The sequence below is a fragment of the Hordeum vulgare genome, chromosome 2H (genome assembly GCF_904849725.1).
Source record: "Hordeum vulgare subsp. vulgare chromosome 2H, MorexV3_pseudomolecules_assembly, whole genome shotgun sequence".
Classification (NCBI taxonomy): Eukaryota; Viridiplantae; Streptophyta; class Magnoliopsida; order Poales; family Poaceae; genus Hordeum; species Hordeum vulgare.
In genome coordinates, this window is record NC_058519.1 from 545367273 (window position 1) to 545382014 (window position 14742).

The following is a 14742-nucleotide window of genomic DNA, read 5'->3' on the forward strand; positions in this document are numbered from 1 at the left end:
TAATAAGCAACAACCATTTTATAAAAATATATCAGTCCCGTACACCCTGTGATTACCTAACGAGGAAGCGCCAACACACGAACTATAGTACTAATATAGTCCATGTGCCTACAATCTTTCCCATGTATGGGTTGATTAGTAGATAACATAGAATCACCGCCCTGCCAAAAAACCCACCAAAAAATTGTATTATAAAAAATAAATCACACTTCACTATCTTTCGCATGCTTCAAACTAAATCCTGTCATTATGAAATCTCAACAACACAAACGACACAACAAAGCACGCCCAACCCTTCTACTAATCCCAATTTTGCTAACATGTGACATCCACCAATGAGTGTGGTTTCTTCTATCTCTCTCCACCCCGCGTCATCATCTCACTATGAATTCATAAGCTTGGTGAAGTGGTAGAGACATTCCAGACGAGGATAGAGGCGGCCCGAGGCATGAGGTGACGACACCAGAGCGGAGACGGTTGATGGAATGATGCGACGACGACGCGGGGCTTCGAGAGCTTGTGGACGCACGTGATGACAAGGAGGGTGGAGGAGGCAAAATTGACGAATTTGACCCATGAATGAAAGTATTTCACAAATTGAATCGCGTTCGAATTTTTTTCCACTCAAGTGACCCTTTTGTGTGGCGCCCGACACTCAGGCGCCACACTGCACTGTGTGATGCCTTTGCCTTAGGCGCCACACAGTGCAGTGTGACGCGTATGGCTTAGGCACCACACTAGCTCTCGGGCGCCACACACCGTAGTGTAAGGCGCCACACAGTGTAGTGTGATGCCTAAGCCAAAGGCGCCACACAAAAGGGTCAGATGGGTGATTTTTTTTCGAACACGGTCCAGTTTGTGAAATACTTTCGTTCTTGGATCAAAAATTTCCATTTTGCCGGTGGAGGACACCATGGAGGAGCCGAGGAGGCCTCTTATGATGGTGCAGAGCTGGGGCAAGTTGACATGGAGTTGGGGATGGTGTGCTGACGCACGACACGAGCTTCAAGCCAAACTCATGTTAGGGTTCTATTGGTGGCTTTAGGTGGAGCAACTTGACAGATGAGTTCGGGGAGGGGTCGAGTAGGTGCACGGGAGGTTGGGGAAGGCACGGTCGCCACCGCACGGGGAGGAGAAGCCCCCTGGCAGGTTGTTTAGGGGGGCTCTTGGAGATGATCTTAGGCTTTGCTTGGGAGCTTTGGAAACATTCACTTTTATAAGAGTATTTTACCTAAAATGAATGAAATACTTAAATCCAAGGGACAATCATCGGTGAGCTGGATACACTAAACTCGAGGAGCGAATCAGGTTGTTGAAGTAGTGGTTGTCGAACACCGTCGATCCGTCATCACAGTCCACCGCCGCGCTCCCCGACGCCGCGCTCGCAGGCATAAGCTTCATCGCGTACTTAGCATTCATTGTGCCGTCCACCGGCACCATGCTCCCATACGCGTCAGGTCGGAACCGCTCCCGGAATGTGCCGCATTGCGCCGATCCGATTGTGTGCCCGCCTGCAACACACGTCGGCTTCACGCCGTCAAATCAACGATGATGTTGCCGATGATATCACGAGTATAGGCAACTAGGCGAGTTAAATTCACCCGCGGTCAGTATATTTGATCGTGGAATTCATTTTGGTCACTGGACTGCGGAATACCTAAAATACGTTGCTTAATGTCACATCAGTGAACAATGCCGGTCACCACGCACGTTGTATAGACGTATTTGGTACACGTGGCATGTTGTTTGACCTGTTGACTAGCCACGCAAGCCAGGCGGGGGGTCTTTTGCTCTCCCCTGTTGATTTTAGGGGCCAATGTGCAAATTTTCCGTTCTGTTAAAAAAACCTCCGTCGTCGTCGGCCAAATCCCTAACCTTTTTCCTCTTTCGCCCGCCCATCGCCGGCGTCGTCGCCCGCCCAACACCACTCACCGCGGGCATCGTCGCTTCTGCGAGCATGTGTGCACCGAGCTCCTGCCGCTCTTCTCATGGCCGCGGCAGTCCATTTATCTCCCTCATCGACTGCCCGGGGGCGTGTGGCTGCCTGGTGAAGAATAATCTTTCCAGCATTGATGATCACCCTGGATGGGTGTACTACGGCTTCCCCAACCATGGTGTAAGTTTTTCACATTTGGCCTGCAAAAACTGTTGGTTTTGCCACATTTTGTCTCTAATTTTTGCATTTATTTTGACAGAATGGATGCAATTTCTGGCATTGGGAGAGGGAGTATGTTGCTATCTTGGTAAAGAAGATGTTTCTCACTGGAGCTAATGCTCTCGATGCAATTGGGTGGTCTGAAGAAAGGAGAGAAGACCTGGAGCGACACAATGAACAGAGAAGAGCTAGAGCTAGATTTATTAGGGGTCCATGCTCTGAGGAGAGGATGAATGCATCATTGTTGATGGTTGGCAGGCAGATTGTTCTTCTGTTGAAGATAGTTGTGGCAGTAGGTGTGCTTCTGTGCGTGATGTGTGTGTTGCTGGTGACGAAGTGATGGTAGAATTGTTGCTACTATGAAGAATTGTATATGTGATAAGTAGTAGTGACAGTAATAGTGAAGAGGTGTTATCCTCTTTTGGTTTTGTAATCAAGCTGCAACTTATGGAATTCCGTTGGCAAATATATGATCACAGTTGTGAGATGATGTTAGCTGTGACAGTTATGCAAGTTATGGAATTATGTTCTCCTCTTTTGCATTACCGTGTTATCATTTGATATTGAGAAGCATCATATATAGCATAGAAACATGATAAATAATATATTAAACATTCCAGCTTCACCAGAAGCACATGTCTACCAAGATAACACCAAGGTTTAGTTCAACACCATGACACCACCAAATAGAAACTCAACATGAAAAGAAACGCCAAAATGATGGACTAGTTCACCAGGAACATATTGACCAAAGTTTCTACTTCCTAGGCTCTCTCAGCTCATCAAACATGCCGACCTTCTTGTGTTTATTGCCGTTGGATCCACCTCCCATTGCATGTGTTTGTTGACTTGAAGAGGCCCTTTTAAGACTGGACTTGTTCTACCGATCTTCCTTTCTTTTGGCACCAAGCTCAAAAGCTTTTCTCTTCCTTGCCTCCTCTCTAGCAGCTGCCATCTCTGTTGCGTTCTTCTCTCTTTGTTCAAGGATGATTTCTCTCTTGGCTTCAGCTATTTCCTCTTCTTTGCAACATTAGAAGCTCTTTTTTCTTGTGTCTGTTGCTTCTTTGCTCTCTTTCTATTGCTTTCTTTTTTGCAACCAGGTCTCTGTTCTCTTGTGCCACAACAACTCTCTTCTCTGCTGCAACATCTAGTGCCTCTAGTGCAGCATCTCTATTCTTTGCCATTTCTCTATCTTTCTCCATCTTCACCTGCCTCAGCTTTATGGCTTGACTTCCATCCCTGTTAGCAGTTGTAGTAACATGTGGAATGCTGGTGTTCTGAGCTCTTGCTGACTTGATGAAGCTTGATTCAGGCATGTGTTCATGAGAAAATGCAGGCCTCCTGGATTGGTGCTCCATTCTCATTTGTTGTAGCATTATGTCACCTTACACTTCCTGAAATGATGAAACTTGTAAATGCTTGGATAAGAAAAATCACAATATGCAAAGCTTGGTAAGACAAACCTGAGTAATTACTGGCTCCTATTCATCATCACTATAACTATGTGAACCAACTTCATCTTGATGCACATTCTGTTGTTCATCATCTGATGACGCAATAGGAATAGGTTGTGGCTGTTGGGGAACATGGCATGGGAAACAAAAAATTTCGTACGCACACACAATACCTATTCATGGTGATGATCATCTACGAGAGGGGAGAGTGCATCTACATACCCTTGTAGATCGCTAAGCAGAAGCGTATATAAAGTGGTTGATGTAGTGAAACATCTTCATGATCCAAATCTCAGCTCGTCCCGCGATCTCATCATGATCCGTCCGCGATGTCATCACGATCCGTCCCGCGATCCCGTCACGATCCATCCTGATCTAGTGCCGAACGGACGGCACCTCCGCGTTCAGCACATGTACAGCTCGATGACGATCACCGCCTTCTTGATTGAACAAGAGGGGAGGAGAGGTAAATGAGTTCTCCAGCACAGCGGCATGGTGGTGGTGGTGGTGAACTAATTCCGCAGGGCTTCGCCTAAGCACCGCTGAATTAGACTAGAGGAGAAACAGATCTAGAGGGAGAGAGAGAGGCAGCCGTGGCTGATTTCTGTGTGTCCCAAACCCTCAATACCTCTAGTATATATAGGAGGAGTGTGACATCCTCAACTGTTGCTACAGTGATCTCTGTAATTAAGCTACAATTCTCGTATGCTAATGATGCTACGTCACCGTGATTACTGCTGTTAAACTCGCGTGGGTTCAAACCCCGTTCAAATTCAAATTTAAAATAAAATCAAATGATAAAAGTTTTTCAATGTCAAAATAAAAATGTTCGGTGTCAAATATTACATAGAAAATTGCCCTTTAGGAATCATTATTTTTGAAGGTATTTAAGTTCACTAAAATAAAATAATACTAAAACTGTAATTGAAATAAAAAGAAGAACAAAAAAAGGCCCCGGTCCAACTGGTCCAGCCCACCGGCCCACCCCACACCCTTGGGGGTATTTAACCTCCAAACCCTAGCTAATCCTCACAACCTCCCACACTCCCTCCCAGCCGCCACAAAGCCACCGCACCAGACCCCCATGAGGCGAGCCCCTCGTCCCCCCACTCCTGCCACGCCCGAGCCCTCCCCAGGCGCCCTCACCTCCCGCTCCTCCCTGCCACGCCCTAGCCCAGCCCCTCGCCGTCGCGCGTCGCGCCAGGGCCGCCCCGTGCCCGTGCCTCTCCCTACCACGCTGCAACCCCCCCCGCCGCCAGGGCCCCCCGCGGCGCCTCACCACCGCACCGGGTCCGCCTTCGCCCCATGCCGGCCACCACGACGCCGGCCCTCGCCGGATCCACCGCGTCGCGCCGACCCCGCACCACCTCCCTCGCTGGACCTCCCCACGCTGCTGCCTCCTCTACATCGAGGGTGATCTCCTCGGCTCCTCCCTCCCCTTTCTCTCCCCCTACGCAGCTCCGGCCACCGCCCCCACGCGCCGTCATTGGCCTCCACGACCCTGCGCCTTCCCCCGCATGTACTCGCACCCACCACCGCGTCGCCTAGCCGCCCCCTTCGCCCTGACCACCAGGGCCTCGCCCCTGCACCGTGTTCCCTCCTGCTAGTCAGGGGAGGGGGATTACCCCTGTGTTTTTGTTTAGAAAGAAGAAAAAACAAACAAACTATGTATGCATGTTAATATATATGTATGTATGAAAATATGTATGTATGTATGTTAAAGTGTATGTGCAATGCATGTGTATATATGTAGGAATGTATAATTAAAATTGTGTACAAGGTGTGTGTAGATGTAGTGTATGTGTGCTCGTTGTGCCAATGACATGCGGGCCCACACCTCAAAAAAGAAGAAAAACACAAAAACAGAAATTTAAAATGAATAAAAATAGTTTTATAAATATTTAATATTAATAAATAAATTAATTGGATTAATTATTTAGTTAAAACAACAATTACTGTTTTGAATATTTAGGATTGAATATAATAGATAAATAAGTATTTAGTTAATTATAATGTTTAAATTGGGTAAATTAATTAAATAAACTGTTAGCTAAATCTGTTAACTAGGATAAATAAATTATCCTAAGCAGTGTATGACAGCTGGGTCCCGTCCCACTAATTAACCTGATTAATTATATATTATACCCTAAAAATAGATGTGCCTATGACACATGGGACCCACTGGTCATATTTGACCAGTTAAAACCGAGTTGACTGCTGATGTCATGATGACATCACAATGCTGTCACATTTAATTATCTAAATTGTTTAAATCTGTTTAATTCCTAATATTGAATAAAATTTTAAAATTAATATAAAATAAGCCTTAAGTAAGATGGAAATATTTTGAACATGAAAGTTCATCTGCAAAATGAGACGAACCCGGATATGCTGTTCATTCGTCTCTCACACGTCCCTAGCATAGCAAACGTGGAACTTTTCCACCGTTTTTATCTGACCGGACCGGTAGTAGCCACAGACCCGGGAAATATCATCTGATATTTTCCCGACCCGTCTATGACGGATAGCACTTCGTTAGCTCATGCCTAACCCTACTTTGACATGTCATGCTTTGTGTTTGCATCTGTGTTTATATTTATTGTTTCTCCCCCCTCTTCTTACCGGTAGACCTCGAGACCGACGGTGCTGCTGGGTATGACTACCCTCCCGACGACCATCCCTTTGCCGCAAAGCAACAAGGCAAGCAAACCCCTCTTGATCATTCCTATATTGCCCATTCTTTCTCCCTCTTACTTGCATTAGAATTTTGCTATTGTTGTAGTTAGCATTGTAGTTAGCTCCTATATCTGATGCATAACCTATTTTGATGAACTACTAATTTAAGTACCGCACTTTAAACTATTTAGTATAAGTGGCTCAGTCATCCCTTTTGCCCCCTTAGTCCAGTTGCCCCGCTTTTATCATCAAGTCTCGATCCCTGATCGACGAGCCAAGACCTGACACAACACTTACACCCCCCTTAGTTGTACGACGCTACAGAGCTACTATCGTGTACCGGGGGTGACACCTTGCGAAGTACTCATGATGATATCTCTGTAGTGCAGCTAGTCAGTCGTTGTTATCGAGGGTGATTCCTCCTTCACCACTCCCGACGATGACTCTGTCGTGCAACCATTAAGTGAGAGACCCTCGAGGGTCATTCCTCTAAGTCCACCTTGACAGTTACATCGTTCGAAATCTAACGAGGGTGATACCTCGGACCCCCCTGATGTTACAACCACACAGTTACTTGACCATGTTACTGGGAACATTGGTGAATAATGTTAGGCGGGTGGATTCCCGCGTGGATGTGTCGATGAGTTAATTAAAATGTTAATGGATTTGGGTATTTTATCTGGGTTGGCCGGAGACCTTATTTCGCATTAACCGTCTACGTGGGAGGAGTTATGGGTACTCGACATCGTGGTATCAGCCGAACCTCTTCAGACGTCGGCAATGGAGCGACGCGTGCCCGAGTGGTCCCGATAGGCATCACGCTTGTAATAAGGGGTGATGGGGTTATAGTCCCAGGGTAGGGTAATAGGCCTGCCCTACAGGTCCTACCCAAGGACTACCCTTCATAGAAGACAAGGCCCTTAGTTAGTTCCGACTGAACTAAGGACTCCCCCATCATCCAGTCGGCGACGAGCATTCGGAGCGTATTTAACGTACCGACTGGATTCCACTCTGTACATCGTAACCTCCCAAGAGGGCAACGGTCATGCGTTTTCATACACCATTATTAACATTTAAGGCATACGTTACCTGTAACGTAGGCATTTATTCGCCACTATTCCACCCCTGTCCACCGGGCCATTATGAAGGGCAGCACACTCTATATAAACCGCCCTTCCCCATTGGTGCAGGGGTTGGCTTATACTGTAATCCTATATTCCACTCGACACTAAGCTCCCAAGAGCAATAATACGTAGGGCTTTTACCTCCACCATAGAGGGGCCTGAACTCATACAACCTCGCCGTAGCTAAGGCTCCGCCCATCCTTTCGTACCCTACACATCTACTGTCAGACTTATACCCACGACAGTTGGCGCCCACCGTGGGGCAGGCGTCTAAGCGACTTCTGGCGAGTTTGCAACTCCATCTTTTCATCATGTCGTCCGACGGAGATTTGTGCATGGGTCACGAGATCCTCTTCGGCGCACTCTCCTTCATCGTCGACGATTCAGCATGGCTTCGGGATGCGCCTCTCGACGTCGAGGCGCTCCCCAGTCGCGGGGCTACGCACTTCCGTGCCGGTGCCCGCGGCGTCCTTCTTCTCCAGCAATCGGCCCCGGTGTCGAACTTCGCCCTCGTCATGCGCTGCAACAAGCGGTCTCGCCGTCCGTGGCTCCAGCGTTGGGTGCGACATGCCCAAGCGCGATAGAACGCGTCCTCTCAAGTGGCGGTCCTCGAGTCGGTTGTGGTCGCACCGCCGTCCCAGTGCTTGGGCTCAGTTCCGACTGAGTTACCTTCCGAGTACTTGGGTCGCGGGCCCGCAACCGAAGTTCACATGGCCGATTCCCATGAAAGTCCCCTCCGAACTGGTCGGAACGAGCATGAGGTTGGCGAATCATCCGTCGCTGATCGTCAACACCGCCGTTCTGCCAGTCAGCGCACTCGCCAGAGCAACGTCGAGGTGTTCCGCACACCCGTCCTCAACCTGGCCGCCGCCGCCAAGATAGACGATTCCCTCCAACCGACTGATTCAGATGCTGGTAGAGGGATCAAGTAGATCCGCGCCCTGTTTCATACGGTGCAACAGCAAAATTCGGCAGTCTCCCAGTCGCACAACAGGATCCACAATAGTTCTGTTCACGCGAACACGCATCGGTCGGTTATCATCCCCGACTCTCATCAGCGACGCGAAGGAGGTAGCCGTTCCAGGAATCCCGAAGATCGTCACCATTCACGCACCCCTCCGCGTGGTGGGCCTTACGGGCCCCGGCATCATGATGATCGGCGTTCAGTCGGTGACACGTACGATCCAAGGCCCGACGCAAGAGGGTACATCGCCCAGAGGAAGGTCGACAGGAGTCGAGCCCACCGTGATGGTCACGATAGAGACCGTCCGAGTGGAAGCAGGACCGTCGTCTCTGGTCCCGAGTGCTTCAGTCGGGCGATCCGTTCAGCTGACATCCCTCCCAACTTCCGATTGGCGACGGGGATCAGCAAGTTCACAGGAGAATCCAAGCCAGAAACGTGGCTGGACGACTACCGAGTGGCGGTCCAGATCGGTGGCGGAGATGACCAGGTCGCCGTGAAACATCTCCCCTTGATGCTCGACGGCTCGACACGAGCGTGGTTGAACCAGTTGGCCCCATCAAGCATCTACAACTGGGCAGATCTGGCCCGAGTCTTCATCAGGACCTTCGAGGGCACGTGCAAACGCCCTGCTGGTCTCGTGGAGCTCCAGCACTGTGTCCAGAAGCAGAATGAGCCCCTGCGCGATTTCATCCAGCACTGGACGACCCTCTACCACACGGTGGAGAACGTCACAGAGCACCAAGCAGTCTGCGCCTTCAAGGCAGGCGTGCGGTACAGAGATTTGTACCTGAAGTTTGGTCGGACAGGCGACATCTCCATGAGCAAAATGATGGAGATAGCCGCACGCTATGCAAATGGCGAAGAAGAGGACCGCATACGTAGCGGCAAGCATAAGGCAGTCGCCGATGGAGATGGGAACAACAATCGGAAGCAGAAGCAGAAAGCTCCGTCCACTCCGTAGGCAGAGGTAGCAGCCGTTACCAATGCCAAGTTCAAGGGCAAGGGGAAAGCTCAGTTCACCCCCAAGAAGAAGCAATTCGGAAACTCCATCCTGGATCACCCATGTCCAATCCACACGAAGATGGACGAAGAAGGCAACGCCATATTCCCAAAGCACACCACTCGGCAATGTCGCCTCCTGATCCAAGGGTTCGGCGAAGGGCAGCCAAGCGAAAAGGACAACGAACAGGATGATGAGGACAAGGAGGATCCGTTCCCCCAAGTCCATGCAACATTGATGATTTTTGCTGACGTGGAAAGCAAGAGTCGACTGAAGCTGGTGAACAGGGAGGTGAACATGGCAACCCCAACCAATCCTACTGAAAGGACGTGAATGTCGCCTAGAGGGGGGGGGGGTGAATAGGCGCTTTAAAATAATTAAGGTTTAGGCTTGAACAAATGCGGAATAAAACTAACGTTTAATATGTCAAGCACAAAACCTACAAACAACTAGGCTCACCTATGTGCACCAACAACTTATGCTAAGCAAGATAAACAACTAAGTGATAGCAAGATATATTACAATAAACAATATGTCTATCACAAAGTAAAGTGCATAAGTAAAGGGTTCGGGTAAGAGATAACCGAGGCACGGGGAGACGATGATGTATCCCGAAGTTCACACCCTTGCGGATGCTAATCTCCGTTAGAGCGGTGTGGAGGCACAATGTTCCCCAAGATGCCACTAAGGCCACCGTAATCTCCTCACGCCCTCGCACAATGCAAGATGCCGTGATTCCACTAAGGGACCCTTGAGGGCGGTCACCGAACCCATACAAATGGCAAACCTTGGGGGCGGTCACCGAACCAGTACACGTGGCAACCCTTGGGGGCGGTTACCGGTACCCGTACAAATTGCTCGGGGCTATCTCCACAACCTAATTGGAGGCCCCAACGCTTGCCCGGAGCTTCACACCACAATGATTGAGCTCCGAGACACCACCAAGCTTCTAGGATGCCAAAGCATCCACGAAGAACAATATCTAGGGTACTAAGTACCAAAGGTAATAAGCTTCTCAAACTTCACTTCCACGTATCACGGTGGAGAACTCAAACCGATGCAACCAATGCAATGGCAAGAACACACGAAGTGGTCAAGTCCCTCACACTCAAATTCCTCCACAACAACAAAAGCTATGGAGAAATATGAGAGGAAGAACAAGGAGCTCACAAAGAACTCCAAGAGCTAGATCCAAGGGGTTCCCTCACATAGAGGAGAAAGTGATTGGTGGAGATGTGGATCTAGATCTCCTCTCTCTTTTCTCTCAAGAACAAGCAAGAATCATTGGAGGGATTGAGAGTTAGCAAGCTCTAAGAGTGTCAACAATGGAGGTAGAACAGGAGCTCAACGGATGGATAAGGCCAAGGGGGAAGAAGACCCCCTTTATATAGTGGGGGAAGGAATCAGATTGTTACCCCCACTCTCTGCCCGAGCTCCAGCGGTACTACCGCTGGCTGCAGCGGTACTACCGCCAGCTAGCGGTACTACCGCTGGCTGCAACGGTACTACCGCTGGGCCCCTCGTAGTGCAAAGGCACTACTACCGCCAAGAAAGTCTTCGCAAAAAGGTCCGTCCACGAACAACCGCTAGGCAGGCGGTACTAAGCTCCTGGAGCGGTACTACCGCTGACCAGGGGCGGTACTACCGCCAGCCAGCGGTACTACCGCTAGGGCCAGCGGTACTGCCGTCAACTCTAGCGGTACTACCGCTAGGTCCAGCGGTACTACCGCTCGCCACTGAAATAGCCATAACTTTCGCATACGAGCTCCGAATCGAGCAAACCCAAGCTTGTTGGATTCAGGACGACAAGAGCTATCCAAACAGCGACCATGCAGATATGAAAGTGCCAATGATATAGAGATGTGAGATCTCTATGAATGAAGAACCGGCAAAACCTCCAACATCGAAAACATCATAGTAGATGCATATGGACTCCGTTTTCGATGAACTCGAGCTTGTCACGAAGATGACCATAAGCTCTAAAACTCACAAAGAGAAACACCAAACAAGAACCAAGAAGTATGATGCAAGGATGCAAATGGTTTGAGCTCTCAACGAACGATACGATCAAGCTACTCACTTGAGAGCCCCCCTTGATAGTAAATCAATCTATCCTAACCAGAAAACCTATCAAGGGCAAACCTATACCTTGCACCTCGTCCTGTTGAGCTAGATGATGATGATCTTGGATTCCTCAAGATGGACCACCTTTCTTGATTGCGTTGGCTTGATGAAGACTAGTTGATTGCTCCCCCATACTCACTATGGGTGAGCCACTCTTTAGCATATCTTCACAAGTCCATTGCCACCACAATGGACAACAAGCTTCAAGCATGATATCTTCATGCTGATCCACTTGAACTTGCACATCGCAATCTTGATGACGATCACAACTTGACGTCATACTTCATGGGTTGTATGAGATCTTCTCTTTGACGCAAGCCCATGGAAACACACCTAACCCCCACATAGAACTCTCACGAAGACCATGGGTTAGTACACAAACACGTAATGGACAATGCTTACCATACCATGGGATCACTTGATCCCTCTCGGTACATCTTGTACGCTTTGTGTGTTGATCATCTTGATTTACTCTTTGTCTGAGATCTTGATCAACCTTGTGTCTCTATGACCATTCTTTGGATAATACCTTGAATACCACCTTGGTCATCATATAAACTCCTTGAACCCAACAGATGGACTTCAAGAAGTGCCTATGGACAAATCCTATAAATATAACTTAAGGCAACCATTAGTCCATAGGAATTGTCATCAATTACCAAAACCACATATGGAGATATATGCTCTAACACCTACGTTCCTCAAATGATCTCAGACTGCGATCACCTTTGATCAGTCGGACCATCCAGCGCATGTGCCCACCCAAGGGAGGCAAGCTCTTGTCGTCGACCCGGTGGTGGAAGGAGTCGGACTGCGCAAAGTCCTCATGGACGGCGGCAGCGGCTTGAAAATCATGTACGCCGACACTCTCAAGGGGATGGGCATTCCGATGTCCAAACTTAGCGAGAGCAGCATGTAGTTCCATGGAGTCGTCCCTGGACGAAAGGCCAAATCACTCGGCCAGATCGCGTTGGACGTCGTTTTCGGCTCCGACAAGAACTTCCGCAAGGAAAAGCTGACATTCGAGGTGGTGGACTTCTAGAGTGCATACCATGTGATTCTGGGCCGTCCGGCGTATGCGCGTTTCATGGCCCGTCCATGTTACGTGTATCTGAAGCTGAAGATGCCGAGTCCTAAAGGTGTGATCACGGTCACAGGCAATCGGCAGCGGGCCGAGGAGTGTCTGCAGCAGGGGTCAAGGATTGCCGATCAGCAGATGGCTATCCTCGAGCTGGATGAGTACAAGAAGACAGCCGACCCCGCTGACTTCATGCGTTCAAAGAAGCCAGCTTCGAAGTCTGCATTCCAGTCGGCGGGAGACACGAAGAAAGTCAGCATCCACCCGACGGACGACACCGCCGTCCCAACGAACATCTCCACCACCCTTGATCCAAAATAGGAAGCCGAGCTCATCCAATTCCTCCGTGAGAACTGGGACATTTTCGCATGGAAGCCCGCTGACATGCCAGGTGTACCCAGGGAGTTGGCTGAGCACCGACTGCATGTGGATCCTGCTGCTCGGCCCATTCGAGAACGCCCGCGTCGGTCCGCCGCGCACAAGAGGAAGGCAATCGGAGAGGAGGTGGCTAAACTTTTGGCAGCCAACTTCATTCGTGAGGTACACCACTCCGAGTGGCTCGCCAATGTTGTCATGGTGCCCAAGAAGGACAAGTCTCTCCGAATGTGCATCGACTTCAAGCATCTCAATAAGTTCTGCCCGAAAGATCATTTCCCGCTCCCCCGCATTGATCAAATTGTTGATTCGACTGCGGGTTGCGAGCGTTTATCATTCCTTGATGCCTACTCGGGCTATCATCAGATCCGTCTGTATGGTCCCGATGAATTAAAAACAGCCTTCATCACCCCATTTGGGTGCTTCTGCTACATTACTATGCCATTCGGTTTGAAGAATGCAGGAGCGACTTTTATGCGCATGATCCAAAAATGCCTCCTTGACCAGATCGGTCGAAATGTGGAGGCATATATGGATGATATCGTAGTCAAGTCATGCAAAGGTTCCGACCTGCTGACTGACTTGGCAGAAACATTCGCCAACCTTCGTAGGTACGATATCAAGCTCAACCCTGCCAAGTGTTCGTTCGGTGTTCCCAGCGGAAAGTTACTCGGTTTCTTCATTTCCGAACGAGGGATCGATGTCAACCCCGAAAAGATCGGGACCATCGTCCGAATGGAGCGGCCGGTCAGAATATATGATGTTCAAAGGCTCACAGGTTGCCTAGCGGCGTTGAGCAGGTTTATCGCTCGACTCGGCGAGAAGGCGTTACCTCTGTACCGACTCATGAAGAAATCAAATACTTTCGAGTGGACAGACGAAGCCCAGATTGCATTCGACGATCTCAAAGCCCTGCTTTCCACCCAGCCGGTTCTTACTGCCCCGCTCAGTAAAGAACCCCTTCTTCTGTACATCGCGGCTACAAATCAAGTCGTCAGCACTGTTGTCACAGTCGAACGCAAAGAAGAAGGCAAAGCATACAAGGTTCAGCGGCCAGTATATTATGTCTCTGAAGTCCTGACTCCTTCCAAGCAGAGGTATCCCCATTATCAAAAGCTTATTTACGGGATCTATATGACTGCAAAGAAGGTGGCTCATTATTTCCAAGACCACTCGGTGTCTGTCATTTCTGATGCTCCGTTGTCGGAAATCCTCCACAATCGGGACGCATCAGGCCGAGTGGTGAAGTGGGCAATGGAGATGTTATACTGCGACATCAAGTTCGAAGCCAAGAAGGCTATAAAGTCTCAAGCTCTGGCTGACTTCATAGCAGAATGGGTAGAACAACAACAACCGACTCACATCTACTCGGCTCATTGGACCATGTTCTTCGATGGGTCCAAGATGTTGAATGGCTCCGGCGCTGCCGTAGTGATCATATCGCCAAAAGGTGATAAACTCAAGTATGTGTTGCAGATACATTTTGATTCTTCCAACAACGAGGCAGAGTACAAAGCTCTCCTTTACGGATTGCGTATGGCCATCACACTCGGCATCCGTCGCCTGATGGTCTACGGCGATTCGGATTTGGTGGTTAATGAAGTGATGAAGGAGTGGGATGTAAGGAACCCCACCATGACTGCATACTGCAGTGCGGTAAGGAAGCTCGAGAAGAAGTTTGAAGGTCTGGAACTTCACCATGTTCCACGACTGAAAAACCAAGCAGCTGACGAATTGGCAAAGCTTGGATCCACTCGGAGACCAGTCCCGAGTGATGTCTGCCTCGAGCACC